Raw genomic sequence first — 11,808 nt, 5'->3', positions numbered from 1 at the left:
TGAAAGAAAAGAAGGTTATTAAAACTCAAACCCGTTTAGAGTTCATTGCAAGCCACTTCCGTCGCTTGAGTTATTTGGATTCTTTGAGAGTTAGTGGGCCGAGGGCATTGATAATGGAAAATGCTTTAGTAGATATCCCATCATTACTAATTGTAAATCGTTTACTTTGATCTGAATGATGAAGTTTTCGGTTGCCTTTTTGTGGAGTGAGTGTTAACACTATTTACCGTTTCAACCGGTCAATGGAGCCGATTTTCCAACGCGGAACTTAAAATAATTTTGCTGCCGTTGATTAGACAATTAAATAACGGGATATCGGATTCAATTTCAGAAAGGATATCTATTTCAACAATCACCAAATCCTCAACCATATATCACCGCGATGTAATCATACAAGAATATCTTATTTCGTTGCTGCTAGTTTTCCAACAGATGATAATCAAAGTGGTGATGCTGATATATTGGTAAGGCCCTACCTCTTCCAGTGTTGAGACATCTCAAATATTTTGTTAAATGAATGAATTGTTGATAGTTCCGGTTTCGAATGTTAGGTCGGTTTTGTTGTATCTTCTTATTATTGCTGTTTGGCTTTTCGTTAATTATGTAACTGTGTTTTCATACTTTTGTTGGACTGACGGCGAGAGTAGTGATTGTAAAAGGGTTGCAGACCAATTCTAGTTGTGGTTTTTATTGTGAGTCACCAAATGGATATGATGGCAATATTCATTGCAAGATTGTTCATATGATTGGGTTAGACCTTCAATATTTTAACTATTAGTTCCTGTTTATCGATTGATGGATATAGGAGGGGATGATGGTAGCATGAGCAGTGGCTTAAGAAAATAGGCGATTGCAAGCAGACCACCGGGACAAATGCCAACTGGCCGGGTAATGTTTTTGAAGCACTAAACAACTGAATTTTCCATGCCTCTATCCTGGCAAATTAAAGGAGCCTAGTTAGTGCAACAAAAAAGCCACCCTTTCTAAGCACCCATTATTCTTACCCAAAAATCTTTTTTATCAGACGGCCTTGCTTGGGATTTGAGCCGACTGAGCTACATCAGTGAGTGGATCTCTGTAATCTATGATTTACATTTGCTCGTCCAAACTAATCGGCAAATGAACGATCGCTTGCCGGTCCTCAAATCACTTAGCGATTCCGTGCTAATAAGTTGATGTCAAGAAATATTTCAAAAAGAATCACGTTGACGAAAACGCCAGACCCTTTGTAAAGCAACTGGGTTCGATTAGAAATAGTAACGGCAGCGGACAGGAGAGAGATATCGAAGGACTTGCTGTAACACTCTGCAAGGCTCAAAACCGCCCCAGTTAAATTAGTTCAAAGAGCTGAAATGATGGGTTCTACCTGATCCAAAATTGTAAACTAGCTTCAAAGGAATATGTGCGTTGGCTAACTGGATAGCGACACTGGAGACAACTTATTGTCTCCAACCATCCGGTCATAAGGACAGTGAAGGAGCTTCAAATTTCAACCACCGCATTTCAAATGAAAACATCTTGCGGTAGCAAAAGTAGTGCTTTTAAAATTCTGACATGTGCGTTGCACAAACGAACACTCACCAATTTATTCTCCATTGAGAAAGAGTGAGTTCTTGTACTTTGTCTCTCAAAGGTATTACAGACACATCTCTTTTGTTCGTCAGTTCGGGCCTTTGGCTGCATCCATTGATCCGAACGACTGTTCCCATTACACTTCATGGCTGCTATATAATTACACATGATAAATTATATTGAATGGATCACATAATCAAAAATAACCAGAGCATATGTGAATTCAACTACTGAGTGGTCCAAGTGTAATATTTCGCAGCTGGAAATGAGCAGCTGCATTAAAATGAGTTGGTATCTGTTGTAAATCGAAATGGCCAGCAGTCACTCAAGCCAATATTAATAGGCTGATTAAACCAATCCAACAAGAGCAAAGAAATGAGCAACAAGCAGAACAAAATAATCATTGAAAAAATTCGTTGAGCTCTTTGAACACCGAATCGCTAGGCTACATCGAGATTATATCAGCAACGGGGATTTTATTTTGGCGTCGTGCCAGCCCAATAGCCACATTTCTCAACTCCATGATAAAGTAATATCTAATTGTAGTATGCTTGGAGTTTCAGTTATTGGTTGGAAGGGTAGCCAAGTCGATAGCAGAACCTTTATCGCATTTTATAATTCCTTTATGAATAGATGTCCAGTTAATAGAAGTTGTTCATTAGATCCAGAAATTCTTTATCCGCTTCAGTGAGCAAACTCTACTCAGCATCCCAATTTTGCAAGGCCACTGAAGCCTGCGTTTTTGAGTTTCAATTCAGTCTTTCGCATATTGAGGAACATATGGATACCAAATGATTCTACATAAGCAATGCGTCCAAGCAAGTGACACTCAGAGTATTCGTTTGAGTCAACTAAATCCTTGAGACATAGAGAGCATATAATGACCTATGTTCAAATGATTTAACAGTCATTTAGCACATTAAAGGTGGAACTTGAATGTCAAACAAAAATATCAGCTCAGTTACCCAAAAATTATTGCGATATCTTACAGCAAACAGTTAGCAGTGGAAAAGGCGGATCCTAAAATTCATCTGGAAATTGGTGACCTGTGAGCATCGATCTGAGAGCAATCTGTTTCATGTTACTCCTTGTATTGGTTATTCATCATTGTTGTGGCAATCAAATGCTATTCCTCATTTTTATTCTGTTGAACCACCAGTCTCCCGTAAGTTATCAATGGTAACGAGATATTGTTGTTACATTGCTGAACATCCAGTCAAAAGAGCAACTTGGCATTAGGTCAACATATTTCATTTTGACCTTCGCACAATGATATGATTTAAATTACTTGACCATTGCGTCTGTTGATCCGGCAATGATAACAGCATTGAAATATATTCCTTCCAAGCAGTGGTGGATTTTAGTTGAGTGACAATGCTCAGCGTCCTCTGCTGAAGCTGTTTCAAATTCAAAGGTTTGGAGAGGTTTAACCATTCCTTTGTATTATCAAAGACGTGAAATTTTCAGTTTATGAATTATTTCGGTAACTTTGAAAGAATCTCAAGTTATTCATCAAACGCAAATGCAGTACGTTTATCGATTTAATTTTGAGCGTCGTCATCACCTTGAAAAAATCCAGTCCTTTCTATATTTGAAAATCTTTCACTGACAGTGATCATGCAACGGCAGCAAAAAGTACGACCTACTCATACCGATGAACTGGACCGAAATTTACAGCGTAATCAATACCTTTAACTTGTAAAGTCCTTCGATCAATTATTCTGCTTTACAAATTCACCAGCTTTGCTGACTATACAGTAAACAGACAGCGACAGCCTTCATTTCGTTTTTAAAAATAGCATGGGTCAACAAGTACTTATGGTTATGAGCCACCGCCAAAATCTTTGATTTACATACAACTTCACAAATTTGATGTCATTCATTAGGTTCAAGATTTGCAGCGGCAATATGAACAGCAGCCAAATTCGTGAAAAGGCAGCTGTTTTTCTAAATGTATATGCAAAATCGTTTGTCATCCATTTAACCCTCTGTACCAAGTCCACAAGGTCCTTTTGACAAACTTTATTGTTCCATCGAGTAGGCCAATATCAAATTCAGCACCGGTGCTGGCGTCAGCAACGTGACAACAATCCTTTGTTGCTCTGTAGATTTCTTTCAATCCAACTCAATGTCAACGACACGACGATTCCATTCATGATCCAAGGTGATGTCAATGTATTCGGCAAGCTCGATGGAGTTATCATTTGGGAATTCGTTCAAAGCATTGCAGTTCAGTTATCTCGCCATTAACAACAGTGTGTAGATATACGGTTTTGATTGCTACAGCAACAGCTGTAAAACCAACTGCAAATCCAAATGTTGGTATATTTGCGGCACCTGAATGAGTTTTTTAGTTTGCGGAGCACATCCAAACACTCACGGGATAGGAACGGTTGATTCTCCAAAAATGAATTGCTTCAAAGTATGCGTCACCAGAAACCCATGCGGGGTGGGAATATTAATCATGATGTACGCTGCACCAATCGGGGCATCAATTCTCAATCAATCAGGTATATTAGCTTCATTTTACATTTCCAGGTCGTGTCGATGCATGTTCCTTGTCTAACTGTTAGCGCCCTCGATTTAATGAAGCACATATCAGTTAGAAATACGTTGTATAATTCCTTCAGATTGAGGACAGGTTTTAAAGGGCTTGGTTGAAGGTTTGTTGTCCGACGAGCAAGCAATAACCCTTTTTTCGTACCGACGTTTAGTTAATTTAGTATGATATTGAACGCTGCCAGCAGTTACTGATCGTGAGGCAACATGAACAACAACAAGATATGTTGTGTGGTCATCAATGATGCTGACAAGGAACAAACTCTCATCAACAGCAACAACTCATACTCGCCGAACAATATCAAAAAGAGTTAGACCGAAAACAGCATTGGCGTGACATGGGGAGCACATACTATTAGGTTCAGTCGGTATTCCTTTGTGACATGAATCACATTTTGAGTAATCAGCAGCCCAAATGGAATAGCTTTTGCGATATTTCTTCGAACAGACCATGCTGGTTCACCTGAAGGATTATGCCACATTGCAGTGAATAGCGCAATAGCAGTTGGGGGAGCGAAACATTCATATCATCCCGATCTTGCTTTGTTGCCCGCTATTGCCCCATTTAATCAAATTCATTCCTCGTTAGACAAAGACGAAGTTCATTTATTTGAAGCACCTTCAATCAAAGTTAACTTTGAACAAGGGCCAGCTCAAAGAAGAGGTTTGAATGATTCATTTTTCATCAGCATCACTGTTGCAATATATTTGACCTCTACGATGGGGACAGTGAGTCCAGCTGGTGGACCTCATTGAGGAGTTAAATTACTGAACCAATCAGCGTTGGCACATATATCCTGCCACGCACCACATTCACGTTAGAACAGCTTCATGTTCTTCATCATGTTCCTAGAGTTTTCAACGACGAAGAAAAAAGCAATTAGTCATTTTTGGGACATTCAGCATCTCTTTCAGCGGCCGCAGCAACTGCCGAAACCGATGGTGCCGAAGTCACTGTCTCTGGGTCAAAGATTCACTAGCCAATTTTCTTCTTTTCAAATTAAAGTCCACTTCATTTATTTTTGTTTTGATTTCTTGAATGGGTTTCAAGAACAGAAGGTGAACTCTGTTGATCTTCAGTTGCCGGTAAATCTATCATTAGAAAAAGATTTCGGCAAAATCTTTGGTTCATTAGAATTATTTTGGTGAGGGTGTGAAAAAAAGTAAGACCGCTTTTTGCGTCGGGGGTGTTCTAAACGCAAACAGTACTGAAAAATGCTCTAGCATCAATATCGTTGTAGATCTTAAGAATATTGGAAACTTCATTGAAAAGTCAATTGTACGCTCCATCTTTGGATAATGTAATTTGCTAATTTCTATCGTTAAGGGACATGGTTGTGGTAAAAGCCCCGTGGACACCAATGGACCGTAACGCTTCCCCAAGTCAACCAATAGGTGACGGGAGTATCATCCCTTGGATAGCACTTCTTCGAATACGGAAGGATCAGATATGCCACTAACCAACTTAAGGAACTTGAATTCCAAAACGTGGATCACGCAGTTTGTACCATGAAGGGCAAGGATATGATCTTCTACCATAATGGGTTTATTCTAAGAGGTATACTGAGCAGCGTTGATATTGAACAACCAAGCTGAAGCAATTTAACATTTATCAGCAGTTAGTTTCACCGATTTTATTTTGCGGAGAGTTGCCCCTTGGCTCAGAAACAGTTGAAACGAATCCAGGTCAAAATGTATCGTGTGAGGATGGCGAATGAGTACTTTCGTCCGTCGGTGTCTCTTGCCGTTGATTTTCCGCACGCTCAGTGATCTAAGCCGGTTTATTATTAAAGAGGCAAACTATATTTATCAGTATTATATTTCTTTTATTGATCTTCAATTAATTTTCTATCTTAGATTTACCACAAATGGTTATCAGCAACATTGCAATTTTCTAATGCAAACAATCAGAAAACAAATTGGATGCAGCTAACTTAACCATTTGCGCATCGAATTTGAATGTTAAAGTAGCTCGGATTACGCCGTCAGATCAAGCATCTACTTTGAAAGATTCTGTTCCTGCTGATGAAGCTGATATAAAAAAAGCTAGGATTGGTTAGGAGTCCAATTGGCGTACCCCAATCACAGCAGTATTAATTGCAACTGTATCAGAAGATGTGCGGTACAGTAGCTTGTATGGTGGGCGACTAAAAGTTCGGCTGCAGAAGATGCACAGTGCTGTTGGTGTTGAAGCTCCTATTTTTTTCACGAGGTCCCTCACTTGTGGAAGTTGGCGGATCTCCTTAATCAATAAAAATGATTACAAAAAATATTTAAATGATTCGCATTGCAATACGCTGAAGGTCTACAATGCTGATCAAGTTGCCGCTATTTTTATGGCTCATTTGCTCTGTAGACTACCTATTCTGATATGATTCATACTGAATTTATAAACTCTCACAGTATTACATTAACTAAAAAACCAGAGTTCGGCAAAAATCTTGGCGATAGTGCAATTGCCGATAGCTCAGGATCAACAATTTTAGCATTTGCCGCCAAAAACCATTCAACGAGCCAAAAGCAGAATGATTGACTTGCTATTGCTGTCACATATAATGTCAATTATCCAGTAATTACTTGGCACCGTGGCTAGTCTCTGCTGCATCTGGTGGCTAAGCAAATCTTTCTTGCTGCTGCTCTAGCGGTATTAATAATCAACATGAATCGGCCAGCCTCTGCTCCTTGATCGCTGAAGGTATCCAGCCAGCTGATGTTCATCTCAAAGCCGTTCTAATCAGCTCAGGTCGTGCGTCATCAAATCTGTAATAACGCTGTTCTATTCAGCGACCGATCACTTTAGTCGTGTGGAATTGCTGTTGTCCCAAGCCAAAGGTTGACCTCAAGGATACTGAGTATGTGATCCTTCCTAAAGGTGGATTATTTAAAATGCTTTATGCTCCCCATGGCGCAAACTCCATTTCAATCTAATCCGAAAGTAATAATAATGTTCTCTTTTTACTCAAAAACAGTTCTGTATGCTTTATTGGTGCACTGCGCGGTAAACCAGCAGCTTTACGATGTTTCAATGTTTTGTTGCTCCTTCTGCTTTTGAGATACTTACTAGAATTTGGATTAATCGTTTTGGCTAAGTAAGTGAAACCGCTCCCCGAGAGGCAATCACAATTCATTGCGATTCCGCTGATGGTGCGGCGAAATGTGTCTCATGCGAAGAAAAAAAGGGGACCAAAAGTGCTGTTAACCTGTGCACAAATCAGGATTCTGCTGTACTTGATCTGCGTCATGTGGATAATGCACACCAAAATCCGGTTGCTGCTGCAATTTACAGTTGGTATTTTCTCACCATTGTTGAACGTTGTTCAACATTTGATCCTGTCTCTCCGTCTGCTTCACGAACCTTAGCTGTTGAACTTTTAGGCATCATATTTGATTTACTCAATGATTATTGCACAAAGCTGTTCTTAGTGTCTCCTGTGATAACCAATTTTCTATCAGGCCGTTGAAAGGTCCTTGAGAAACTATACAAATATTACATGTAATAGGAGTCACTTATTGGCCTCATTACTTTGTGGTCGCTGAAACATCTGAAAGAATAATAAGGCCGTAGGCCAGGACAAAGTTAATTGATGCTTAGGTTGTTGATTACTTGTGGAAGAAAGCTGCGATGTGTGGGGACTTATGGCCAAATTTCGTTTGCCCAAACATGCCGCTCTGTTCAGTACTGCTTCGGAATTAGTTTAAGGTGAAACATGTAATGGAGTGACTTTCAAGGTGATTGGACGAGCTGATAATTTTATAATCTGAGGCAAATCAGGAAAAGGAATATAAGTCGTAGAAGGGGTCTATGTGGTTGTGTTTGCTCCAACAAGAGTGGACAGCCAAACAAAGATCAGAATCCTCAAATCATTAGCGACTGTGTCTGATTTTTGTGTTCTGTTGACAAAACCAAATTTACTATCAAATATCTGTCGTTTGCTCCCAATAAACCGAAAAGTCACTCTGCAGTTTCAGTTACATCTATTGCTGCTGGTGCTATGTGGGAAATCAGTGCACTGCTATTAATGATATAAAGAAAAAATCTGCTTCTGCCTCAGCCTTTATATCATATGATCAGTGCAACGGGCATCAAGAAAATATTGACATCAGCTCAAACGATCAAAAGAATCATCGTGTCCATGACCACTAATTGGTTTCAAAATATTCAGTTGGATCAAACGATGATACTGATCAAACTGCTGGTGCTCACACTGGTGCTCCATTTGATATTGACTATCTTGCAAGAACCAAAGTGCTTGTCAAGAAGATCATGATGACCTTGACAATGCATTAAATTGAATCATAATCATTACAACGGAAGAAATAACGACAAGATTCCTTTGACATAACTGTCATTTCGTTTATTGCCACTACTACAGCAAAACGAGAGCCCCCACACTCATTCAGCTAAATCGTTTTTCAATCAAAGAATCAGGAATTGGGTGAAAACAATTCGTACTTGATGGTCTCTCTTCCCTTTGCAAAAAGACTTGTTGGCTCTCGTTGGGTGTTGTAAATGAGGTAGGCTCCGACTACTGACCTATCAGCCGCCAGTCACGTTGTTCAAGGATGTTTGCAACGCAAAGGTAATCATTTTATCGAACGATTTATTGCTGCAATTTCGTAGGACAGTGCTTGAGGGTTTTTTCCGGTCGCAGCATAAAAGTAACTCAACGTTCGTTAAAAGGATGAGAGAACAGCGTTCATCCAAGCGGATATCCACGCTGAAATATCCATATCCATCTTTCTGGATATGAAAATGCTGAAAGCGCTTGGCAAATTTGTAGAAAAATACAATCGTTCGACTGAAAGAATCATCTTCTTGATAGTATCCCAGTATGATTAGTGCTGGACATTCGTTTGAGTTTCAAAGCCGTTCAGCAGAGAATGGTGTCTTCTATCCTACTGAGAGACATTACTGCCCGATGCAAGGATCATATGATGATGATCGAATTAAAGCCACATCATGAGATGGATTGGTCAGGCCGGTCAAATCTATTCTCAGTTCATTGCTCAAAATGAAAGATCAAGGAGTAATTCTGATTTGCATTATTGGACTTGATGTTCCTACTAGTACCAAACGGATTGGGGGATCTAAATAGAGCTAGGTCAGAATTCAAAGCGGAACAGTTTAAGGTGATCAGTCTCTGCAGCAGGCTACGCCAATGACGAATGTCGTATACAAGGTTCTACATTAATCAGATGGCTCTCGTCAGACGATGAAGACTAATCACTTTTTTAATGATCTGTGCAATTAGTTGTTTTGGCCGTACGTTGATCACGCATCAATGATGATTTTGCAGATGGATTAATCGTTTGATATTTTGGATTTCATTCAAAATCTATCGGATTTGCCCTGAATAGGAGTTGACTCGTCAAAATTCAAAGCCCTTAGCAGTCTACTACAATCCTGTTTTTGCAGATGAGCTAGCTGGATAGTGTAACACTGTTTGAGGTGCAGAAAACGGTTATCGAAACTCAGTTGGTGGATATAAGTGCCAGATTAATTAACAGTGAGTTACTTGCATTTTAAAATGGTGTCCTCAACGGATTTACTGAGTTATCAAGCGGACTACACTTCACTTACCAAGGTAGTCAAAAACGCTGTGCACTTAATGCAGGGCTTCAAATATATTGGTACAAATGTTTATACACCAAATTGCTATTGTGAAATAATTCTGCTATCAACTGGCATATAGATCTCATTAATCTCAGTAATTCCACACATATATCAATCATGTGTCATTTTATGACATGAGTGTGCATTGTTGCTTTTATTCTTGAAACAGTAGATACAAGAAATATTTTTGGTGATATATTCACCAAGGGCCTTGGCGCTCCACTTTTCAATCATCTCAATAAGTTGATTTAATGTGTCAATTGTTGATGGTTGACGTTTTATTGCCGACAGCCTGTTCACTTTAGCTCATTATTATTGCGGGATTGAGTTTTTGTTGAGCTTCCAATAGTATTATTATACGATTGTTTGATTGACACTGTTATTACGAGTTTAACTAAAATTATAGTTGAGTTGAATTGCGGGATCATTTTCTTAGTTGAAATATGTTCATTTTAGTATCAAGAGGTGCTTCTATTAAATTGTAATTTAATTATTGTACGAAATCCTCAGTTATTTATCATCGTTTGGCCTTTAATTTTGTGCCCGCCTGCCTGATTTTGACTTCAAAAGTGATTCAGACAAATGGGGGGTCGCCAACAAATAAAGAAACCGACGGACGAACAAACTGGGAAACATCTTTGTCTCATAAAAGAAAAACCCTTGTTGTGGTTTATTGCATCAGCAGATAATGAGCCTTCTCAGTGCAACGCACAATCTTGAATATGAAAAAATGCAACTTATTCAGCTCAAGTTTGAGGATCTTTAGAAAGGAAGTAGTTGGCCCTCCAACCCAGTTAACTGCTCTTGTTAGTGTAGTCCTGAAGTAAATTATTTGCATCTTCTGCTGGGGACAACTCAGCCAACGCAAATGGTGGTTCGCACGTTGGGTAATGATCTGCGACTGCCCGACTTCTACATTCGAGCCCTCCGTACTGGACAGCAGATTGCGTTCGCCACGCTCTGAGATTCAACGAAGTTTATTATAAAATCAGCTGCTGATGTTTTCAACTCTCTTTTCGTTTTATATACTTCTTCACTCTAATTTATTGCAATGGAATTCCTTCAACAAATATTGAGCAAACTTGCCAATTCTTGCTGCCAAAAATCAGAAAAACGAATAGAAGCGGCAAATTTAACTATCTCTGCTTCCGGCTTAAATTTGAAAGCTACTCAGTTTGGGTGAGCTGGCTCAAGCATTTATCAATAATTGAGTTGTTCCTACTGATGATGCTGATTGAAAAAAACGTAATGTTGCTTTGGATTGCATTTGCCATATGATGGTTACTGGCCGCATTGGTTCTCACTGTATGAAAGCGGGTGCTACACAATGGAAAAAGTAACTGTCAAGTACGAATGGAATTGGAAAAACATTAAGATACAGTTTGTGATCAAACTGCTACTGTTGTCGGCAGGTCACTTACATCTGGAAACAGTGAACACACATTAGTCAACAAGAGATATTACTTTAAGTTCTATCATGAATTCAATTGCAAAAATCTCAAGTTCTACAAAGATAATAAAGCTGCAGCCATATTTATGCTACTGCTTACCCGGGCAGCAGCTACGGCAGAAGAGTTGTTACTTAATTTACGGCCTACACAAAGATGCAACTACGCACGAAATGCTTTTCACAATCATTGTGGTGACGATCCACTGGCCGTTAGTTCAACATCCACAGCATTAGTCTTTGTTCGTATGGAACCATTTAAGTAACCACTGCGGAAGTAACTGACCTGCTATCGTGGGCCCAAAAAATTTCATTAGGCTAATGATGGTTCAGCACGGCGCCAGTTCCTGCTAAATGATTAGGGCCAGCCTATTTGAATTCTGCTGCTGATGTTCCAGAAGCTCGAAAGATGATGCGTCGCTCTATGCTTAGCCGATTGGAAAAGATTGCAAGCTGAATTGAACTTCAAACATTAAAATTCGCTTTTAGATCATCCCAACATATTTCTGCTAACGCTCGGTGGTTCCGAGACTAAGCATGTCATTTAGAACAGATTTCTGATATTGGTGATTCCACCGTCAATCTTCAATGTATTGCTACACTGTTGATTGTCAAT

The sequence above is a fragment of the Ascoidea rubescens genome (genome assembly GCF_001661345.1).
Source record: "Ascoidea rubescens DSM 1968 unplaced genomic scaffold ASCRUscaffold_2, whole genome shotgun sequence".
In the NCBI taxonomy this organism is placed as follows: domain Eukaryota; kingdom Fungi; phylum Ascomycota; class Saccharomycetes; order Ascoideales; family Ascoideaceae; genus Ascoidea; species Ascoidea rubescens.
The sequence above is the reverse complement of the archived record's forward strand: the minus strand, read 5'-3'. Positions refer to the sequence as shown.